Here is a 25572-nt window from a genome sequence, read left to right as displayed (position 1 = left end):
TGATATTTCATCTTCCTCGCAAAGGACTGTTGAACAGTCAATTGCTTACTGGAAGTAGTACAAGTGGGCTTACGACTTCCCCTCTGGGATGACCATCGACTCCCAGCAGCAACAACAGCAGCGCCAGCAGCAGTAGGCGTTACACGCAAGGATGCATCGGAGGAATCCCAGGCAGGAGAGGACTCGTCAGAATTGCCAGTGACATTGCCTGCAGGACTATTGGCATTCCTGGGGAAGGAGGAAATTGACACTGAGGGAGTTGGTGGGGTGGTTTGCGTGAGCTTGGTTACAAGAGGAAGGGATTTACTGGTCAGTGGACTGCTTCCGCTGTCACCCAAAGTTTTTGAACTTGTCACTGACTTATTATGAATGCGCTGCAGGTGTCGTATAAGGGAGGATGTTCCGAGGTGGTTAACGTCCTTACCCCTACTTATTACAGCTTGACAAAGGGAACACACGTCTTGACACCTGTTGTCCGCATTTCTGTTGAAATAGTTCCACACCGAAGAGCTGATTTTTTTGGTATTTTCACCAGGCATGTCAACGGCCATATTCCTCCCACGGACAACAGGTGTCTCCCTGGGTGCCTGACTTAAACAAACCACCTCACCATCAGAATCCTCCTGGTCAATTTCCTCCCCAGCGCCAGCAACACCCATATCCTCCTCATCCTGGTGTACTTCAACACTGACATCTTCAATCTGACTATCAGGAACTGGACTGCGGGTGCTCCTTCCAGCACTTGCAGGGGGCGTGCAAATGGTGGAAGGCGCATGCTCTTCTCGTCCAGTGTTGTGAAGGTCAGGCATCGCAACCGACACAATTGGACTCTCCTTGTGGATTTGGGATTTCGAAGAACGCACAGTTCTTTGCGGTGCTACTGCTTTTGCCAGCTTGAGTCTTTTCATTTTTCTAGCGAGAGGCTGAGTGCCTCCATCCTCATGTGAAGCTGAACCACTAGCCATGAACATAGGCCAGGGCCTCTGCCGTTCCTTGCCACTCCGTGTGGTAAATGGCATATTGGCAAGTTTACGCTTCTCCTCCGACAATTTTGATTTAGGTTTTGGAGTCCTTTTTTTACTGATATTTGGTGTTTTGGATTTGACATGCTCTGTACTATGACATTGGGCATCGGCCTTGGCAGACGACGTTGCTGGCATTTCATCGTCTCGGCCATGACTAGTGGCAGCAGCTTCAGCACGAGGTGGAAGTGGATCTTGATCTTTCCCTAATTTTGGAACCTCAACATTTTTGTTCTCCATATTTTAATAGGCACAACTAAAAGGCACCTCAGGTAAACAATGGAGATGGATGGATACTAGTATACAATTATGGACGGACTGCCGAGTGCCGACACAGAGGTAGCTACAGCCGTGAACTACCGTACTGTGTCTGCTGCTAATATAGACTGGTTGATAAAGAGATGTCGTAGTATGTATGTATGAAGAAGAAAGAAAAAAAAACCACGGTTAGGTGGTATACAATTATGGACGGACTGCCGAGTGCCGACACAGAGGTAGCCACAGCCGTGAACTACCGTACTGTACTGTGTCTGCTGCTATATATAGACTGGTTGATAAAGAGATGTCGTAGTATGTATGTATGAAGAAGAAAGAAAAAAAAACCACGGGTAGGTGGTATACAATTATGGACGGACTGCCGAGTGCCGACACAGAGGTAGCCACAGCCGTGAACTACCGTACTGTACTGTGTCTGCTGCTAATATAGACTGGTTGATAAAGAGATGTCGTAGTATGTATGTATGAAGAAGAAAGAAAAAAAAAACACGGTTAGGTGGTATACAATTATGGACGGACTGCCGAGTGCCGACACAGAGGTAGCCACAGCCGTGAACTACCGTACTGTACTGTGTCTGCTGCTAATATAGACTGGTTGATAAAGAGATGTAGTAGTATGTATGTATAAAGAAGAAAGAAAAAAAAACCACGGGTAGGTGGTATACAATTATGGACGGACTGCCGAGTGCCGACACAGAGGTAGCCACAGCCGTGAACTACCGTACTGTACTGTGTCTGCTGCTAATATAGACTGGTTGATAAAGAGATGTCGTAGTATGTATGTATGAAGAAGAAAGAAAAAAAAACCACGGTTAGGTGGTATACAATTATGGACGGACTGCCGAGTGCCGACACAGAGGTAGCCACAGCCGTGAACTACTGTACTGTACTGTGTCTGCTGCTAATATAGACTGGTTGATAAAGAGATGTCGTAGTATGTATGTATGAAGAAGAAAGAAAAAAAAACCACGGTTAGGTGGTATACAATTATGGACGGACTGCCGAGTGCCGACACAGAGGTAGCCACAGCCGTGAACTACCGTACTGTACTGTGTCTGCTGCTAATATAGACTGGTTGATAAAGAGATGTAGTAGTATGTATGTATAAAGAAGAAAGAAAAAAAAACCACGGGTAGGTGGTATACAATTATGGACGGACTGCCGAGTGCCGACACAGAGGAAGCCACAGCCGTGAACTACCGTACTGTACTGTGTCTGCTGCTAATATAGACTGGTTGATAAAGAGATGTCGTAGTATGTATGTATGAAGAAGAAAGAAAAAAAAACCACGGTTAGGTGGTATACAATTATGGACGGACTGCCGAGTGCCGACACAGAGGTAGCCACAGCCGTGAACTACCGTACTGTACTGTGTCTGCTGCTAATATAGACTGGTTGATAAAGAGATGTCGTAGTATGTATGTATAAAGAAGAAAGAAAAAAAAACCACGGTTAGGTGGTATACAATTATGGACGGACTGCCGAGTGCCGACACAGAGGTAGCCACAGCCATGAACTACCGTACTGTACTGTGTCTGCTGCTAATATAGACTGGTTGATAAAGAGATGTCGTAGTATGTATGTATGAAGAAGAAAGAAAAAAAAACCACGGTTAGGTGGTATACAATTATGGACGGACTGCCGAGTGCCGACACAGAGGTAGCCACAGCCGTGAACTACCGTACTGTACTGTGTCTGCTGCTAATATAGACTGGTTGATAAAGAGATGTCGTAGTATGTATGTATAAAGAAGAAAGAAAAAAAAACCACGGTTAGGTGGTATACAATTATGGACGGACTGCCGAGTGCCGACACAGAGGTAGCCACAGCCGTGAACTACCGTACTGTACTGTGTCTGCTGCTAATATAGACTGGTTGATAAAGAGATGTAGTAGTATGTATGTATAAAGAAGAAAGAAAAAAAAACCACGGGTAGGTGGTATACAATTATGGATGGACTGCCGAGTGCCGACACAGAGGTAGCTACAGCCGTGAACTACCGTACTGTGTCTGCTGCGACTGGATGATAAATAATGATATAAAAAATATATATATATCACTACTGCAGCCGGACAGGTATATATATTATATAATGACGGACCTGCTGGACACTGTCTGTCAGCAGAATGAGTTTTTTATAGAATAAAAAAAAAAAACACCACACAAGTGAAGTCACACGACGAGTGTTTAACTTTTTCAGGCAATCACAATATAGTATACTACTAACTATACTGGTGGTCAGTGTGGTCAGGTCACTGGTCAGTCACACTGGCAGTGGCACTCCTGCAGCAAAAGTGTGCACTGTTTAATTTTAATATAATATGTACTCCTGGCTCCTGCTATAACCTATAACTGGCACTGCAGTGCTCCCCAGTCTCCCCCACAATTATAAGCTGTGTGAGCTGAGCACAGTCAGATATATAATATATACATAGATGATGCAGCACACTGGGCTGAGCAGTGCACACAGATATGGTATGTGACTGTCTTGTACTCCTGGCTCCTGCTATAACCTATAACTGGCACTGCAGTGCTCCCCAGTCTCCCCCACAATTATAAGCTGTGTGAGCTGAGCACAGTCAGATATATAATATATACATAGATGATGCAGGCATGCAGCACACTGGGCTGAGCAGTGCACACAGATATGGTATGTGACTGAGTCACTGTGTGTACCATTTTTTTCAGGCAGAGAACGGATATATTAAATAAAACAACTGCACTGCTGGTGGTCACTGTGGTCAGTCACTAAACTCTGCACTCTCTTCTACAGTATCAGCCTCAGGTCAATCTCTCTCTCTCTCTCCTAATCTAAATGGAGAGGACGCCAGCCACGTCCTCTCCCTATCAATCTCAATGCACGTGTGAAAATGGCGGCGACGCGCGGCTCCTTATATAGAATCCGAGTCTCGCGAGAATCCGACAGCGTCATGATGACGTTCGGGCGCACTCGGGTTAACCGAGCAAGGCGGGAAGATCCGAGTCGCTCGGACCCGTGAAAAAAAACATGAAGTTCGTGCGGGTTCGGATTCAGAGAAACCGAACCCGCTCATCTCTAATAAACAGTAGTGATGTGTACCGGACATTTTTCGGGTTTTGTGTTTTGGTTTTGGATTCGTTTCCGCGGCCGTGTTTTGAATTCGAAAGCGTTTAGGCAAAACCTCACCGAAATTGTTTTGTCGGATTCGGGTGTGTTTTGGATTCGGGTGTTTTTTTCAAAAAACCCCAAGAAACAGCTTAAATCATAGAATTTGGGGATCATTTTGATCCCATAGTATTATTAACCTCAATTACCATAATTTCCACTAATTTCCAGTCTATTCTGAAAACCTCACACCTCACAATATTAATTTTAGTCCTAAAATTTGCACCGAGGTCGCTGGATGGCTAAGCTAAGCGACACAAGTGGCCGACACAAACACCTGGCCCATCTAGGAGTGGCACTGCAGTGTCAGGCAGGATGGCACTTCAAAAAATAGTCCCCAAACAGCACATGATGCAAAGAAAAAAAGAGGCGCACCAAGGTCGCTGTGTGACTAAGCTAAGCGACACAAGTGGCCGACACAAACACCTGGCCCATCTAGGAGTGGCACTGCAGTGTCAGACAGGATGGCACTTCAAAAAAATTGTCACCAAACAGCACATGATGCAAAGAAAAAAAGAGGCGCACCAAGGTCGCTGTGTGACTAAGCTAAGCGACACAAGTGGCCGACACAAATACCTGGCCCATCGAGGAATGGCACTGCAGTGTCAGACAGGATGGCATTTCAAAAAAATAGTCCCCAAACAGCACATGATGCAAAGAAAAAAAGAGGCGCACCAAGGTCGCTGTGTGACTAAGCTAAGCGACACAAGTGGCCGACACAAACACCTGGCCCCTCTAGGAGTGGCACTGCAGTGTCAGACAGGATGGCACTTCAAAAAAATTGTCCCGAAACAGCACATGATGTAAAAAAAAAAAAGAGGCGCACCAAGGTCGCTGTGTGACTAAGCTAAGCGACACAAGTGGCCGACACAAACACCTGGCCCATCTAGGAGTGGCACTGCAGTGTCAGACAGGATGGCACTTCAAAAAAATTGTCCCCAAACAGCACATGATGCAAAGAAAAATGAAAGAAAAAAGAGGTGCAAGATGGAATTGTCCTTGGGCCCTCCCACCCACCCTTATGTTATATAAACAGTAGTGATGTGCACCGGACATTTTTCGGGTTTTGTGTTTTGGTTTTGGGTTCGGTTCCGCGGCCGTGTTTTGGATTCGGACGCGTTTTGGCAAAACCTCACCGAAAATTTTTTGTCGGATTCGGGTGTGTTTTGGATTCGGGTGTTTTTTTCAAAAAACCCTAAAAAACAGCTTAAATCATAGAATTTGGGGGTCATTTTGATCGCAAAGTATTATTAACCTCAATAACCATAATTTCCACTCATTTTCAGTCTATTCTGAACACCTCACACCTCACAATATTATTTTTAGTCCTAAAATTTGCACCGAGGTAGCTGTGTGACTAAGATAAGCGACCCAAGTGACCGACACAAACACCTGGCCCATCTAGGAGTGGCACTGCAGTGTCACGCAGGATGGCCCTTCAAAAAATACTCCCCAAACAGCACATGACACAAAGAAAAAAAGAGGCGCAATGAGGTAGCTGTGTGACTAAGATAAGCGACCCAAGGGGCCGACACAAACACCTGGCCCATCTAGGAGTGGCACTGCAGTGTCACGCAGGATGGCCCTTCAAAAAAATACTCCCCAAACAGCACATGACGCAAAGAAAAATGAAAGAAAAAAGAGGTGCAAGATGGAATTGTCCTTGGGCCCTCCCACCCACCCTTATGTTGTATAAACAGGACATGCACACTTTAACGAACCCATCATTTCAGCGACAGGGTCTGCCACACGACTGTGACTGAAATGACTGGTTGGTTTGGGCCCCCACCAAAAAAGAAGCAATCAATCTCTCCTGGCTCTACAGAGGCAAGATGTCCACCTCATCATCATCGTCCGATTAATCACCCCTTTCACTGTGTACATCCCACTCCTCACAGATTATTAATTCGTCCCCACTGGAATCCACCATCTCAGGTCCCCGTGTACTTTCTGGAGGCAATTGCTGCTGGTGAATGTCTCCACGGAGGAATTGATTATAATTAATTTTAATGAACATCATCTTCTCCACATTTTCTGGAAGTAACCTCGTACGCCGATTGCTGACAAGGTGAGCGGCGGCACTAAACACTCTTTCGGAGTACACACTGGAGGGAGGGCAACTTAGGTAGAATAAAGCCAGTTTCTGCAAGGGCCTCCAAATTGCCTCTTTTTCCTGCCAGTATACGTACGGACTGTCTGACGTGCCTACTTGGATGCGGTCACTCATATAATCCTCCACCATTCTTTCAATGGTGAGAGAATCATATGCAGTGACAGTAGACGACATGTCAGTAATCGTTGGCAGGTCCTTCAGTCCGGACCAGATGTCAGCACTCGCTCCAGACTGCCCTGCATCACCGCCAGCGGGTGGGCTCGGAATTCTTAGCCTTTTCCTCGCACCCCCAGTTGCGGGAGAATGTGAAGGAGGAGCTGTTGACGGGTCACGTTCCGCTTGACTTGACAATTTTCTCACCAGCAGGTCTTTGAACCCCTGCAGACTTGTGTCTGCGGAAAGAGAGATACAACGTAGGTTTTAAATCTAGGATCGAGCACAGTGGCCAAAATGTAGTGCTCTGATTTCAACAGATTGACCACCCGTGAATCCTGGTTAAGCGAATGAAGGGCTCCATCCACAAGTTCCACATGCCTAGCGGAATTGCTCTGTTTTAGCTCCTCCTTCAATGTCTCCAGCTTCTTCTGCATAATCCTGATGAGGGGAATGACCTGACTCAGGCTGGCAGTGTCTGAACTGACTTCACGTGTGGCAAGTTCAAAAGATTGCAGAACCTTGCACAACGTTGAAATCATTCTCCACTGCGCTTGAGACAGGTGCATTCCACCTCCTTTGCCTATATCGTGGGCAGATGTATAGGCTTGAATGGCCTTTTGCTGCTCCTCCATCCTCTGAAGCATATAGAGGGTTGAATTCCACCTCGTTACCACCTCTTGCTTCAGATGATGGCAGGGCAGGTTAAGGCGGTTTTGGTGGTGCTCCAGTCTTATGTACGCGGTGCCTGTACGCCGAAAGTGGCCCGCAATTCTTCTGGCCACCGACAGCATCTCTTGCACGCCCCTGTCGTTTTTTAAATAATTCTGCACCACCAAATTCAAGGTATGTGCAAAACATGGGACGTCCTGGAATTTGCCCAGATGTAATGCACGCACAATATTGCTGGCGTTGTCCGATGCCACAAATCCCCAGGAGAGTCCAATTGGGGTACGCCATTCTGCGATGATCTTCCTCAGTTGCCGTAAGAGGTTTTCAGCTGTGTGCGTATTCTGGAAAGCAGTGATACAAAGCGTAGCCTGCCTAGGAATGAGTTGGCGTTTGCGAGATGCTGCTACTGGTGCCGCCGCTGCTGTTCTTGCAGCGGGAGGCAATATATCTACCCAGTGGGCTGTCACAGTCAAGTAGTCTTGAGTCTGCCCTGCTCCACTTGTCCACATGTCCGTGGTTAAGTGGACATTGGGTACAACTGCATTTTTTAGGACACTGGTGACTCTTTTTCTGAGGTCTGTGTACATTTTCGGTATCGCCTGCCTAGAGAAATGGAACCTAGATGGTATTTGGTACCGGGGACACAGTACCTCAATCAAGTCTATAGTTGGCTCTGAAGTAACGATGGATACCGGAACCACGTTTCTCACCGCCCAGGCTGCCAAGGCCTCAGTTATCCGCTTTGCAGCAGGATGACTGCTGTGATATTTCATCTTCCTCGCAAAGGACTGTTGGACAGTCAATTGCTTACTGGAAGTATTACAAGTGGTCTTCCGACTTCCCCTCTGGGATGCCGATCGACTCCCAGCAGCAACAACAGCAGCGCCAGCACAGTAGGCGTTACACTCAAGGATGCATCGGAGGAATCCCAGGCAGGAGAGGACTCGTCAGACTTGCCAGTGACATGGCCTGCAGGACTATTGGCTTTCCTGGGTATGGAGGAAATTGACACTGAGGGAGTTGGTGGTGTGGTTTGTAGGAGCTTGGTTACAAGAGGAAGGGATTTACTGGTCAGTGGACTGCTTCCGCTGTCGCCCAAAGTTTTTGAACTTGTCACTGACTTTTGATGAATGCGCTGCATGTGACGTATAAGGGAGGATGTTCCGAGGTGGTTAACGTCCTTACCCCTACTTACTACAGCTTGACAAAGGCAATACACGGCTTGACACCTGTTGTCCGCATTTGTGTTGAAATAATTCCACACCGAAGAGCTGATTTTTTTTGTATTTTGACCAGGCATGTCAATGGCCATATTCCTCCCACGGACAACAGGTGTCTCCCTGGGTGCCTGACTTAAACAAACCACCTCACCATCAGAATCCTCCTTGTCAATTTCCTCCCCAGCGCCAGCAACACCCATATCCTCATCCTGGTGTACTTCAACACTGACATCTTCAATTTAACTATCAGGAACTGGACTGCGGGTGCTCCTTCCAGCACTTGCAGGGGGCGTGCAAATGGTGGAAGGCGCAAGCTCTTCCCGTCCAGTGTTGGGAAGGTCAGGCATCGCAACCGACACAATTGGAATCTCCTTGGGGATTTGTGATTTCGAAGAACGCACAGTTCTTTGCTGTGCTTTTGCCAGCTTAAGCCTTTTCATTTTTCTAGCGAGAGGCTGAGTGCTTCCATCCTCATGTGAAGCTGAACCACTAGCCATGAACATAGGCTTCAGCCGTTCCTTGCCACTCCGTGTCGTAAATGGCATATTGGCAAGTTTACGCTTCTCCTCAGAAGCTTTTAATTTTGATTTTTGGGTCATTTTTTTACTGATCTTTTGTGTTTTGGATTTTACATGCTCTGTACTATGACATTGGGCATCGGCCTTGGCAGACGACGTTGATGGCATTTCATCATCTCGGCCATGACTAGTGGCAGCAGCTTCAGCACGAGGTGGAAGTGGATCTTGATCTTTCCCTATTTTTTTAACCTCCACATTTTTGTTCTCCATATTGGCCTACCGTACTGCTATATACAGTATAATGGACCTGGTGGACACTGTCAGCAGACTGCGTTTACAGTATAAAGAAAAAAAGACACCACAGGTATACAATGTAGATGGATGGATAGTATACTTTATGTATGACGACGAGTGACTGAAGACACAGAGGTAGGTACAGCAGTGGCCTACCGTACTGCTATATACAATATAATGGACCTGGTGGACACTGTCAGCAGACTGCGTTTATAGTATAAAGAAAAAAAGACACCACAGGAATACAATGTAGATGGATGGATAGTATACTTTATGTATGACGACGAGTGACTGAAGACACAGAGGTAGGTACAGCAGTGGCCTACCGTACTGCTATATACAGTATAATGGACCTGGTGGACACTGTCAGCAGACTGCGTTTATAGTATAAAGAAAAAAAGACACCACAGGTATACAATGTAGATGGACGGATAGTATACTTTATGTATGACGACGAGTGACTGAAGACACAGAGGTAGGTACAGCAGTGGCCTACCGTACTGCTATATACAGTATAATGGACCTGGTGGACACTGTCAGCAGACTGCGTTTATACTTATAGTATAAAGAAAAAAAGACACCACAGGAGTGTTTTTCAGGCAGACAAACGTATACTGGTGGTCACTGTCAGCAAAACTGTGCACTATACTCCTGCTATAGCTGCTCCCCAGTCTCCCCCACAATTAAGCAGCGTGAGCACTCAGCACAGTCAGATATATCATGCAGCACACTGAGGCTGAGCACAGATATGGTATGGAGCGTTTTTTTCAGGCAGAGAACGGATTAAAAAAAACTAGCAAAATTCTGCACTGTACTCCTCCTGAGTCCTAACAGCTGCTCCCCAATCCTCCATACAATAAGCTAAGCAGTAGCAATCAGATCAACTAACTACTATAACTATATAAACGGAGAGGACGCCAGCATCGTCCTCTCCCTATGAATCTCAATGCACGTGTGAAAATGTCGGCGACGCGCGGCTGCTTATATAGAATCCGAATCTTGCGAGAATCCGACAGCGGGATGATGACGTTCGGGCGCGCTCGGTTTACCCGAGCCACACGGGAGAATCCGAGTACGGCTCGGACCCGTGTAAAAAGGCTGAAGTTCGGGGGGGTTCGGTTTCCGAGAAACTGAACCCGCTCATCACTAGTTTATAGTATAAAAAAAAGACACCACAAGTATACAATGTAGATGGATGGATACTATAGTATACTTAAGGATGACGAGTGACGACACAGAGGTAGGTACAGCAGTGGCCTACCGTACTGCTATATACAGTATAATGGACCTGGTGGACACTGTCAGCAGACTGCGTTTATAGTATAAAAAAAAAGACACCACAGGTATACAATGTAGATGGATGGATACTATAGTATACTTATGGACGACGAGTGACGACACAGAGGTAGGTACAGCAGTGGCCTACCGTACTGCTATATACAGTATAATGGACCTGGTGGACACTGTCAGCAGACTGCGTTTATAGTATAAAAAAAAAGACACCACAGGTATACAGTGTAGATGGATGGATACTATAGTATACTTATGGACGACGAGTGACGACACAGAGGTAGGTACAGCAGTGGCCTACCGTACTGCTATATACAGAATAATGGACCTGGTGGACACTGTCAGCATACTGCGTTTATAGTATAAAAAAAAGACACCACAGGTATACAATGTAGATGGATGGATACTATAGTATACTTATGGACGATGAGTGACGACACAGAGGTAGGTACAGCAGTGGCCTACCGTACTGCTATATACAGTATAATGGACCTGGTGGACACTGTCAGCAGACTGCGTTTATAGTATAAAAAAAAAGACACCACAGGTATACAATGTAGATGGATGGATACTATAGTATACTTATGGACGACGAGTGACAACACAGAGGTAGGTACAGCAGTGGCCTACCGTACTGCTATATACAGTATAATGGACCTGGTGGACACTGTCAGCAGACTGCGTTTATAGTATAAAAGAAAAGACACCACAGGTATACAATGTAGATGGATGGATACTATAGTATACTTATGGACGACGAGTGACGACACAGAGGTAGGTACAGCAGTGGCCTACCGTACTGCTATATACAGTATAATGGACCTGGTGGACACTGTCAGCAGACTGCGTTTATAGTATAAAAAAAAAGACACCACAGGTATACAATGTAGATGGATGGATACTATAGTATACTTATGGACGACGAGTGACGACACAGAGGTAGGTACAGCAGTGGCCTACCGTACTGCTATATACAGTATAATGGACCTGGTGGACACTGTCAGCAGACTGCATTTATAGTATAAAAAAAAAAACACCACAGGTATACAATGTAGATGGATGGATACTATAGTATACTTATGGACGACGAGTGACGACACAGAGGTAGGTACAGCAGTGGCCTACCGTACTGCTATATACAGTATAATGGACCTGGTGGACACTGTCAGCAGACTGCGTTTATAGTATAAAAAAAGACACTACAGGTATACAATGTAGATGGATGGATACTATAGTATACTTATGGACGACGAGTGACGACACAGAGGTAGGTACAGCAGTGGCCTACCGTACTGCTATATACAGTATAATGGACCTGGTGGACACTGTCAGCAGACTGCGTTTATAGTAGTGATGTGCACCGGAAATTTTTCGGGTTTTGTGTTTTGGTTTTGGGTTCGGTTCCGCGGCCGTGTTTTGGATTCGGACGCGTTTTGGCAAAACCTCACCGAAATTTTTTTGTCGGATTCGGGTGTGTTTTGGATTCGGGTGTTTTTTTCAAAAACAGCTTAAATCATAGAATTTGGGGGTAATTTTGATCCCAAAGTATTATTATCCTCAATAACCATAATTTCCACTCATTTTCAGTCTATTCTGAACACCTCACACCTCACAATATTATTTTTAGTCCTAAAATTTGCACCGAGGTAGCTGTGTGACTAAGCTAAGCGACCCAAGTGGCCGACACAAACACCTGGCCCATCTAGGAGTGGCACTGCAGTGTCAGACAGGATGGCACTTGAAAAAAATACTCCCCAAACAGCACATGACGCAAAGAAAAAAAGAGGTGCAATGAGGTAGCTGTGTGACTAAGCTCAGCGACCCAAGTGGCCGACACAAACACCTGGCCCATCTAGGAGTGACACTGCAGTGTCACGCAGGATGGCCCTTCAAAAAACTACTCCCCAAACAGCACATGACGCAAAGAAAAAAAGAGGTGCAATGAGGTAGCTGTGTGACTAAGCTCAGCGACCCAAGTGGCCGACACAAACACCTGGCCTATCTAGGAGTGGCACTGCAGTGTCACGCAGGATGGCCCTTCAAAAAAATACTCCCCAAACAGCACATGCCGCAAAGAAAAAAAGAGGCGCAATGAGGTAGCTGTGTGACTAAGATAAGCGACCCAAGTGGCCGACACAAACATCTGGCCCATCTAGGAGTGGCACTGCAGTGTCACGCAGGATGGCACTTCACAAAAATACTCCCCAAACAGCACATGACGCAAAGAAAAAAAGAGGCGCAATGAGGTAGCTGTGTGACTAAGATAAGCGACCCAAGTGGCCGACACACAGTGGCGTAACTAGAAATTTTTCTCCCCCAAGCCAAAAAATTCTTCGACGCCCCCCCCCCCTTCATGCTCCATAATTGGGAGCAAGAAAGGGATAAATATGCGCGTGCCGAAGGCGCGCGTGCCAAAAAGGGGCGTGGTTTTGTTGGAGTGGGCGTGGTTTCACATAAAGGGGCGTGGCATTGCAGGAAAAGACTACCTTATACCCCAGTTTTGCAACCTGCACGCCCATACGTTGGCCACCACAGGAAAGAAAAATAATCCTGATTCATGCCCCTTACATTATTTGTCATTTTTCCTCCTTATAGTAATGCCCAGTATACATTATGCCACATACTGCAATGGCCCTTAGACATTATGCCGCACACAATAATGCACGACACAATATGCACACACTGTAATGCCCCCGACACATTATGCCACACACCGTAATGTCTGTGACACATTATGCCACACACCGTAATGCCTGTGACACATTATGACAGGAATCGCAATGCCCGTTATACATTATGCTACACACTGCAATGCCCCTGATACATTATAGCACATACAATGTCTGTGACACATTATGACACACACCGCAATGTCCGTGATACATTATGCCACACACTGCAATGCCCGATACATTATAGCACATACAATGCCTGTGACACATTATGCCACACACTGCAATGACCTTGAGACATTATACCACAATGCCCATGATATAGTATACCATACACCGTAATGCCTGTGACACATACCGCAATGCCCTGCCCGTTATACCCTATGCCACACATCGCAATGCCCGTTATGTATTATGCCACACTGCAATGACCCTGAGACATTATACCACATACCACAATGCCCGTGATATAGTATACCACACACCGTAATGCCTGACACATTATGACACACACCGCAATGTCCGTGATACATTATGCCACACACTGCAATGACCCTGAGACATTATACCACATATCACAAAGCCCGCGATATAGTATACCATACACCGTAATGCCTGTGACACATTATGACACACACCGCAATGTCCGTGATACATTATGCCACACACCGTAATGCCCATTACACATTAAGTCCTACAGTAAGGCTTCTAATTACTTTTCAATTACCTGCTCGTTGTCAGGGGTTTCATGCACTGGGTGTCATGCTCGTTGCCAGGGGTTTCATGCTCTTGGTTCCATGCACGGTGCCAGGGGTTTTCATGCTCAGGGTGTCATGCTCTTTGCCAGGGGTTTCATGCACTGGGTGTCATGCTCGTTGCCAGGTGTTTCATGCACTGGGTGTCATGCTCGTTGCCAGGTGTTTCATGCACTGGGTGTCATGCTCGTTGCTAGGAGGTAGTCCTTGTTGCTAGGGCTGTGCTCCCAGTGCCACATATGTCCCCAGTGCCAGATATTCCCCCACGGTGCCAGGTACTTACATGCCCCAGTGCCAAATATAGTCGTCCCCCCCATGTGCCAGGTACACATATACCCCCCCAGTGCCACATATGCCCCCAGTGCCAGATATTCCACCCCAGTGCCACATATGCCCCCAGTGCCAGATATGCCCCCAGTGCCATATATTCCCCCCCAGTGCCAAATATGCCCCCAGTGCCATATATGCCCCCAGTGCCAGATATTCCCCCCCAGTGCCAGATATTCCCCCCGTGCCATATATGCCCCCAGTGCCAGATATTCCCCCCCAGTGCCAGATATTCCCCCCGTGCCATATATGCCCCCAGTGCCAGATATCCCCCCCAGTGCCATATATGCCCCCAGTGCCAGATATTCCCCCCAGTGCCATATATGCCCCCAGTGCCAGATATTCCCCCCAGTGCCATATATGCCCCAGTGCCAGAAATCCCCCCCCAGTGCCAGATATTCCCCCCAGTGCCAGATATTCCCCCCAGTGCCATATATGCCCCAGTGCCAGATATCCCCCCCCCAGTGCCAGATATTCCCCCCAGTGCCATATATGCCCCAGTGCCAGATATCCCCCCCAGTGCCATATATGCCCCCAGTGCCAGATATTCCCCCCAGTGCCATATATGCCCCCCGTGCCATATATGCCCCCAGTGCCAGATATCCCCCCCCAGTGCCATATATGCCCCCAGTGACAGATATTCCCCCCCAGTGCCATATATGCCCCAGTGCCAGATATCCCCCCCCCCAGTGCCAGATATGCCCCCAGTGCCAGATATTCCCCCCAGTGCCAGAAATGCCCCAGTGCCAGATATTCCCTAAAGTGCCATATATGCCCCCAGTGCCAGATATTCCCCCCCAGTGCCATATATGCCCCCAGTGCCAGATATTCCCCCACGGTGCCAGGTACTTACATGCCCCAGTGCCAAATATAGTCGTCGTCCCCATGTGCCAGGTACACATATACCCCCCCAGTGCCACATATGCCCCCAGTGCCAGATATTCCACCCCAGTGCCACATATGCCCCCAGTGCCAGATATGCCCCCAGTGCCATATATTCCCCCCCAGTGCCAAATATGCCCCATGTGCCATATATGCCCCCAGTGCCAGATATTCCCCCCCAGTGCCAGATATTCCCCCCGTGCCATATATGCCCCCAGTGCCAGATATTCCCCCCCAGTGCCAGATATTCCCCCCGTGCCATATATGCCCCCAGTGCCAGATATCCCCCCCAGTGCCATATATGCCCCCAGTGCCAGATATTCCCCCCAGTGCCATATATGCCCCCAGTGCCAGATATTCCCCCCCAGTGCCATATATGCCCCAGTGCCAGATATCCCCCCCAGTGCCAGATATTCCCCCCAGTGCCAGATATTCCCCCCAGTGCCATATATGCCCCAGTGCCAGATATCCCCCCCCAGTGCCAGATATTCCCCCCAGTGCCATATATGCCCCAGTGCCAGATATCCCCCCCCAGTGCCATATATGCCCCCAGTGCCAGATATTCCCCCCAGTGCCATATATGCCCCCCGTGCCATATATGCCCCCAGTGCCAGATATCCCCCCCAGTGCCATATATGCCCCCAGTGCCAGATATTCCCCCCCAGTGCCATATATGTCCCAGTGCCAGATATCCCCCCCCCCAGTGCCAGATATGCCCCCAGTGCCAGATATTCCCCCCAGTGCCAGAAATGCCCCAGTGCCAGATATTCCCCCCAGTGCCATATATGCCCCCAGTGCCAGATATTCCCCCCCAGTGCCATATATGCCCCCAGTGCCAGATATTCCCCCCCAGTGCCATATATGCCCCAGTGCAAGATATCCCCCACCCCAGTGCCAGATATTCCCCCCAGTGCCAGATATTCCCCCCAGTGCCATATATGCCCCAGTGCCAGATATCCCCCCCCAGTGCCAGATATTCCCCCCAGTGCCATATATGCCCCAGTGCCAGATATCCCCCCCCCCCCAGTGCCATATATGCCCCCAGTGCCAGATATTCCCCCCAGTGCCATATATGCTCGTCTCTCCTGTGTCCCTCCTGCTGCATCATCTCCGGCGGCCGCGGGTCTAATAGGGGGAAGTGCCGGTTCGTGAGCCAATTAGAGCTCACGGACGGCACTTCCCACTATTAGACCCGCGGCCGCCGGAGATGATGCAGCAGGAGGGACAAAGGGAGGCACGCTGTGCCCTCTGTGTCCCTCCAAAAAGCGGCGGAGGGAAGGAGACTGCAGACTGACATGCGGACGCTCGTCCGCATGTCAGTCTGCTGTAAATCAGTGGCGCTCCCGCAGCCCCTCGCCCCCAAGCCACCGCGAGGACTGCGGGGGCAGTAGTTACGCCACTGCCGACACAAACACCTGGCCCATCTAGGAGTGGCACTGCAGTGTCACGCAGGATGGCCCTTCAAAAAAATACTCCCCAAACAGCACATGACGCAAAGAAAAAAAGAGGCGCAATGAGGTAGCTGTGTGACTAAGATAAGCGACCCAAGTGGCCGACACAAACACCTGGCCCATCTAGGAGTGGCACTGCAGTGTCACGCAGGATGGCCCTTCAAAAAAATACTCCCCAAACAGGACGACGCAAAGAAAAAAAGAGGTGCAATGAGGTAGCTGTGTGACTAAGATAAGCGACCCACGTGGCCGACACAAACACCTGGCCCATCTAGGAGTGGCACTGCAGTGTCACACAGGATGGCCCTTCAAAAAAATACTCCCCAAACAGCACATGACGCAAAGAAAAATGAAAGAAAAAAGAGGTGCAAGATGGAATTGTCCTTGGGCCCTCCCACCCACCCTTATGTTGTATAAACAGGACATGCACACTTTAACGAACCCATCATTTCAGCGACAGGGTCTGCCACACGACTGTGACTGAAATGACTGGTTGGTTTGGGCCCCCACCAAAAAAGAAGCAATCAATCTCTCCTTGCACAAACTGGCTCTACAGAGGCAAGATGTCCACCTCATCATCATCGTCCGATTCATCACCCCTTTCACTGTGTACATCCCCCTCCTCACAGATTATTAATTCGTCCCCACTGGAATCCACCATCTCAGGTCCCCGTGTACTTTCTGGAGGCAATTGCTGCTGGTGAATGTCTCCACGGAGGAATTGATTATAATTCATTTTAATGAACATCATCTTCTCCACATTTTCTGGAAGTAACCTCGTACGCCGATTGCTGACAAGGTGAGCGGCGGCACTAAACACTCTTTCGGAGTACACACTGGAGGGAGGGCAACTTAGGTAGAATAAAGCCAGTTTCTGCAAGGGCCTCCAAATTGCCTCTTTTTCCTGCCAGTATACGTACGGACTGTCTGAGGTGCCTACTTGGATGCGGTCACTCATATAATCCTCCACCATTCTTTCAATGGTGACAGAATCATATGCAGTGACAGTAGACGACATGTCAGTAATCGTTGGCAGGTCCTTCAGTCCGGACCAGATGTCAGCACTCGCTCCAGACTGCCCTGCATCACCCCCAGCGGTTGGGCTCGGAATTCGTATCCTTTTCCTCGCACCCCCAGTTGCGGGAGAATGTGAAGGAGGAGATGTTGACGGGTCACGTTCCGCTTGACTTGACAATTTTCTCACCAGCAGGTCTTTGAACCTCTGCAGACTTGTGTCTGCCGGAAAGAGAGATACAACGTAGGTTTTAAATCTAGGATCGAGCACGGTGGCCAAAATGTAGTGCTCTGATTTCAACAGATTGACCACCCGTGAATCCTGGTTAAGCGAATGAAGGGCTCCATCCACAAGTCCCACATGCCTAGCGGAATCGCTCTGTTTTAGCTCCTCCTTCAATGCCTCCAGCTTCTTCTGCAAAAGCCTGATGAGGGGAATGACCTGACTCAGGCTGGCAGTGTCTGAACTGACTTCACGTGTGGCAAGTTCAAAAGGTTGCAGAACCTTGCACAACGTTGAAATCATTCTCCACTGCGCTTGAGACAGGTGCATTCCACCTCCTTTGCCTATATCGTGGCCAGATGTATAGGCTTGAATGGCCTTTTGCTGCTCCTCCATCCTCTGAAGCATATAGAGGGTTGAATTCCACCTCGTTACCACCTCTTGCTTCAGATGATGGCAGGGCAGGTTCAGGTGTTTTTGGTGGTGCTCCAGTCTTCTGTACGCGGTGCCTGTACGCCGAAAGTGGCCCGCAATTCTTCTGGCCACCGACAGCATCTCTTGCACGCCCCTGTCGTTTTTTAAATAATTCTGCACCACCAAATTCAAGGTATGTGCAAAACATGGGACGTGCTGGAATTTGCCCAGATGTAATGCACGCACAATATTGCTGGCGTTGTCCGATGCCACAAATCCCCAGGAGAGTCCAATTGGGGTAAGCCATTCTGCGATGATCTTCCTCAGTTTCCGTAAGAGGTGATACAAAGCGGTGATACAAAAGCGGTGATACAAAGCGTAGCCTGCCTAGAAAAGCGGTGGTAGCCTGCCTAGGAACGAGTTGGCGTTTGCGAGATGCTGCTACTGGTGCCGCCGCTGCTGTTCTTGCTGCGGGAGGCAATACATCTACCCAGTGGGCTTTCACAGTCATATAGTCCTGAGTCTGCCCTGCTCCACTTGTCCACATGTCCGTGGTTAAGTGGACATTGGGTACAACTGCATTTTTTTGGACACTGGTGACTCTTTTTCTGAGGTCTGTGTACATTTTTGGTATCGCCTGCCTAGAGAAATGGAACCTAGATGGTATTTGGTACCGGGGACACAGTACCTCAATCAAGTCTCTAGTTGCCTCTGAATTAACGGTGGATACCGGAACCACGTTTCTCACCACCCAGGCTGCCAAGGCCTGAGTTATCTGCTTTGCAGCAGGATGACTGCTGTGATATTTCATCTTCCTCGCAAAGGACTGTTGGACAGTCAATTGCTTACTGGAAGTAGTACAAGTGGTCTTCCGACTTCCCCTCTGGGATGACGATCGACTCCCAGCAGCTACAACAGCAGCGCCAGCAGCAGTAGGCGTTACACTCAAGGATGCATCGGAGGAATCCCAGGCAGGAGAGGACTCGTCAGACTTGCCAGTGACATGGCCTGCAGGACTATTGGCTTTCCTGGGTAAGGAGGAAATTGACATTGAGGGAGTTGGTGGTGTGGTTTACAGGAGCTTGGTTACAAGAGGAAGGGATTTAGTGGTCAGTGGACTGCTTCCGCTGTCATCTAAAGTTTTTGAACTTGTCACGGACTTATGATGAATGCGCTGCAGGTGACGTATAAGGGAGGATGTTCCGAGGTGGTTAACGTCCTTACCCCTACTTATTACAGCTTGACAAAGGCAACACACGGCTTGACACCTGTTGTCTGCATTTGTGTTGAAATAATTCCACACCGAAGAGCTGATTTTTTTTGTATTTTGACCAGGCATGTCAATGGCCATATTCGTCCCACGGACAACAAGTGTCTCCCCGGGTGCCTGCAGGAACTGGACTGCGGGTGCTCCTTCCAGCACTTGCAGGGGGCGTGCAAATGGTGGAAGGCACAAGCTCTTCCCGTCCAGTGTTGGGAAGGTCAGGGATCGCAACCGACACAATTGGACTCTCCTTGGGGATTTGTGATTTAGAAGAACGCACAGTTCTTTGCTGTGCTTTTGCCAGCTTAAGTCTTTTCATTTTTCTTGCGAGAGGATGAGTGCTTCCATCCTCATGTGAATCTGAACCACTAGCCATGAACATAGGCCAGGGCCTCAGCCGTTCCTTGCCACTCCGTGTCGTAAATGGCATATTGGCAAGTTTACGCTTCTCATCAGACGCTTTCAATTTTGATTTTTGGGTCATTTTACTGAACTTTTGTTTTTTGGATTTTACATGCTCTCTACTATGACATTGGGCATTGGCCTTGGCAGACGACGTTGATGGCATTTCATCGTCTCTGCCATGACTAGTAGCAGCAGCTTCAGCACGAGGTGGAAGTGGATCTTGATCTTTCCCTATTTTAACCTTCACATTTTTGTTCTCCATTTTTTAATGTGTGGAATTATATGCCAGTATTAATAGCAATGGCCTACTACTATATATACTGCGCACAACTAAAATGCACCACAGGTATAGAATGTAGATGGATAGTATACTTAATGACGACACAGAGGTAGCTACAGCAGTGGCCTTCCGTACCGTACTGCTATATATACTGGTGGTCACTGTGTCAGCAGACTGCAAAACTAAAATGCACCACAGGTATAGAATGTAGATGGATAGTATACTTAATGACGACACAGAGGTAGATACAGCAGTGGCCTTCCGTACCGTACTGCTATATATACTGGTGGTCACTGTGTCAGCAAACTGCAAAACTAAAATGCACCACAGGTATAGAATGTAGATGGATAGTATACTTAATGACGACACAGAGGTAGGTACAGCAGTGGCCTTCCGTACCGTACTGCTATATATACTGGTTGTCACTGTGTCAGCAAACTGCAAAACTAAAATGCACCACAGGTATAGAATGTAGATGGATAGTATACTTAATGACGACACAGAGGTAGGTACAGCAGTGGCCTTCCGTACCGTACTGCTATATATAGTATACTGGTGATCACTGTGTCAGCAAACTGCGAAACTAAAATGCACCACAGGTATAGAATGTAGATGGATAGTATACTTAATGACGACACACAGGTAGGTACAGCAGTGGCCTTCCGTACCGTACTGCTATATATACTGGTGGTCACTGTGTCAGCAAACTGCAAAACTAAAATGCACCACAGGTATAGAATGTAGATGGATAGTATACTTAATGACGACACAGAGGTAGGTACAGCAGTGGCCTTCCGTACCGTACTGCTATATATACTGGTGGTCACTGTGTCAGCAAACTGCAAAACTAAAATGCACCACAGGTATAGAATGTAGATAGATAGTATACTTTAATGACGACACAGAGGTAGGTACAGCAGTGGCCTTCCGTACCGTACTGCTATATATACTGGTGGTCACTGTGTCAGCAAACTGCAAAACTAAAATGCACCACAGGTATAGAATGTAGATGGATAGTATACTTAATGACGACACAGAGGTAGGTACAGCAGTGGCCTTCTGTACCGTACTGCTATATATACTGGTGGTCACTGTGTCAGCAAACTGCAAAACTAAAATGCACCACAGGTTTAGAATGTAGACGGATAGTATACTTAATGACGACACAGAGGTAGGTACAGCAGTGGCCTTCTGTACCGTACTGCTATATATACTGGTGGTCACTGTGTCAGCAAACTGCACAACTGAAATGCACCACAGGTATAGAATGTAGATGGATAGTATACTTGACGACACAGAGGTAGGTACAGCAGTGGCCTACTGTACCGTAATGCTATATATTATATACTGGTGGTTACTGGTCAGCAAAACTCTGCACTGTACTCCTCCTATATAATATTATACTGGTGGTCCCCAGTCCCCACAATAAAGCAGCACACTGAGCACAGATATGGGGGGTCATTCCGAGTTGTTCGCTCGCAAGCGGATTTTAGCAGATTTGCTCATGCTAAGCCGCCGCCTACTGGGTGTGAATCTTAGCATCTTAAAATTGCGAACGATGTATTCGCAATATTGCGATTACACACCTCGTAGCAGTATCTGAGTAGCTCCAGACTTACTCGGCATCTGCGATCAGTTCAGTGCTTGTCGTTCCTGGTTTGACGTCACAAACACACCCAGCGTTCGCCCAGACACTCCCCCGTTTCTCCGGCCACTCCTGCATTTTTTCCGGAAATGGTAGCGTTTTTTCCCACACGCCCATAAAACGGCCTGTTTCCGCCCAGTAACACCCATTTCCTGTCAATCACATTACGATAGCCAGAACGATGAAAAAGCCGTGAGTAAAATTCCTAAGTGCATAGCAAATTTACTTGGCGCAGTCGCAGTGCGGACATTGCGCATGCGCATTAAGCGGAAAATCGCTGCGATGCGAAGATTTTTACCGAGCGAACAACTCGGAATGACCCCCTTGGAGTGTTTTTCAGGCAGACAACGTATACTGGTGGTCACTGTCAGCAAAACTCTGCACTGTACTCCTGCTATATAATACAGCTGCTCCCCAGTCCCCACAATTAAGCAGTGTGAGCACAGATATATGCAGCATACTGAGCACAGATAAGGAGCGTTTTTTTCAGGCAGAGAACGGATAAAACTGGTGGTCACTGATCAGCAAAACTCTGCACTGTACTCCTCCTATATTATACAGCTGCTCCCCAGTCCTCCCCACAATTAAGCAATAAAGCACAATCAAGTTCAACAATAACGGAGAGGACGACAGCCACGTCCTCTCCCTAACATTTCCAATGCACGAGTGAAAATGGCGGCGACGCGCGGCTGCTTATATAGAATCCGAATCTCGCGAGAATCCGACAGCGGGATGATGACGTTTGGGCGCGCTCGGGTTAACCGAGCCATACGGTAGAATCCGAGTATGGCTCGGACCCGTGTAAAAAGGGTGAAGTTCGGGGGGGTTCGGTTTCCGAGAATCCGAACCCGCTCATCAATAATATACAGACACACACTCACTCTCTTTCCAGACACTTACCTAATGAAGTCTGGCTGGCTGAAGCTGTAGCAGCTCATCCTTCTCCTGCAGCATGGTCCCGTCTAGCTCCACCCCTTATTCCCATCTAGCTCTGCCCCTTTGGCTCCCGCCCAGCCACTGAATGTCACACAAGGGAGCTGGGGGAGAAAGGAGGCTTTGTGCTGCCGGCGCTGAGGGGGAGAGGAGGTTTTGTGCTGCTGGCATGTGTGACAGCAGCCGGCAGCAGCAGCAGGGATAGCAGCAGCAGCTCAGCACAGTAATGCAGAGCAGGGAGAGTGCCTCTCCTTCCTAGTGCCTCCCTGCGCTGCATTGCTTTGCTGAGCAGCTAGCGCAGCACTCTCACCTTTTACATTGATTCAGCCATTCACTCAGTTCTGCCAGCCAGTCACTATTGTTATCACCAGTGTCCCAACGCACCGCATTACAGGGAAGTAGATACACTAAATAAACTACAGCTCCCAGCAGCCCTTAGCGCCGAAGCATTCCGACCTGTAGGGCTGCTGGGAGCTGTAGTTTATTGAGTGCATCTTCTTCCCTGTAATGCAGCGCATTGGGACACCGGCGCTAACAATAGTGACTGGCTGCTGTGCGAGTCTCCGGGACAGCTACTGCCAAAGGGAGGACAGAAGCTTAGCTGCTGACAGGAGAAGCAGGATAATCATTACCCACCCCGCCAACACTCACAGTACCTCCGGGCCCCATCCATGGCACCCCCACACCCCTTCCAGCACCGGCGGTAGCTCTGGACCCCCTCCCCAACCCGCAGCAACCCTGCACCCGCCCCTCCCGCCGCACCACCGCATTCACCCCTCCCCCACCCAGGGCACTCCCGCAACTGTTCCTCCCCCACCCGCGGTGGCTCCGGACCCGCACCAGCGGCACCACCGCACAAGCCCCCCCCCCCACCTGCGGCACCACCATAACCGCCCCAACCCCTCCCGCTGCACCGCTGCACCCCCAGATCCCATCTGCGTCTCCCTCGCACCCGCCACTCCCCCAACCAAAGCACCTTCTAGGTGATTCATCAGGCCCTGCGTGCGCCTTTCACACCATTGCAAGGGGCTTCGACCCTTTAACCATTGCACGCCCTTTGTCAGTGCATTATTTAACCACTCACACAATTATGATTGGAGGTAATACTCCCATATAATAAAAATATTGAACGCCACAAGGGTGTGCAAGGGTTAAGGAGGCGTAGCCCCTTACGATGGTGTGAAGAGCGCCCGTAGGGCGCGATGAATCACCTAGTATATATATATAATCAGGGACGTGCGGTGAGCTAAATAGCTCAGGAGGCACTGCTTAGCACAAGAGCCAGATTTACATGCAATATATGATCCAAAGCATACATCTCGCCATTATACACAGGTGCAGCAGTATAAACTCCTTGAAATTCAGTGAGTTTTGATCAGAGATACGTGGAAAAGTTAGCTAGGTGAGGCAGTGCCTCACCTGCCATAGACTTTTTACTCCAGAATTTTGGCTATAAAAATGATTAGAATAATGCAAAGAAGATATTTCAAACATATTCTTTGTATTTTTGATATACTTTATACAGTAAAAACTCTGGCACAAACGTTAGTATGACAGAAAAGGCTCTGCCTCACCCCACCGAACGTCACTTATATATATATATATATATATACACACAAAGTAAAAACCACAGCACTCACCGCACCAGAAGCGGGGCACCGCTATGCACCCACCACTCACAGGGTGGGGTGCATGTAACACTGCACTCTCCACCATAGAATTGTTGAGGATAAGTGAGTTTACTTTGGTGAGTGCTGGGTTCTCTGTTTGTATATATATATATATATATATTAGAGATGTGCACCGGAAATTTTTAGGGTTTTGTGTTTTGGTTTTGGATTCGGTTCTGCGGCCGTATTTTTTTGTCGGATTCGGGTGTGTTTTGGATTCGGGTGTTTTAAAAAAAAAAAAAACAGCTTAAATCATAGAATTTGGGGGTTATTTTGATCCCATAGTATTATTAACCTCAATAACCATAATTTCCACTCATTTCCAGTTTATTCTGAACACCTCACACGTCACAATATTATTTTTAGTCCTAAAATTTGCACCGAGGTCGCTGGATGACTAAGCTAAGTGACCCAAGTGGGTGGCACAAACATCTGGCCCATCTAGGAGTGGCACTGCAGTGTCAGACAGGATGGCACCTAAAAAAATTAGCCCCAAACATCACATGATACAGAGATAAATTAAAAAAGAAGAGGTGCAAGATGGAATTGTCCTTGGGCCCTCCCACCAACCCTTATGTTGTATAAATAGGACATGCACACTTTAACAAACCCATCATTTCAGCCACCGGGTCTGCCACACGACTGTGGCTGAAATGACTGGTTGGTTTGGGCCCCCACCAAAAAAGAAGCAATCAATCTCTCCTTGCACAAACTAGCTCTACAGAGGCAAGATGTCCACCTCCTCCTTATCGTCCGATTCATCACCCCTTTCACTGTGTACATCCCCCTCCTCACAGATTATTAATTCGTCCCCACTGGAATCCACCATCTCAAGTCCCTGTGTACTTTCTGGAGGCAATTGCTGGTAAATGTCTCCACGGAGGAATTGACTATAATTCATTTTGATGAATATCATCTTCTCCACATTTTCTGG

The sequence above is a fragment of the Pseudophryne corroboree genome, chromosome 3 (genome assembly GCF_028390025.1).
Source record: "Pseudophryne corroboree isolate aPseCor3 chromosome 3, aPseCor3.hap2, whole genome shotgun sequence".
Lineage (NCBI taxonomy): Eukaryota > Metazoa > Chordata > Amphibia > Anura > Myobatrachidae > Pseudophryne > Pseudophryne corroboree.
Note: the sequence above shows the minus strand (reverse complement) of the source record.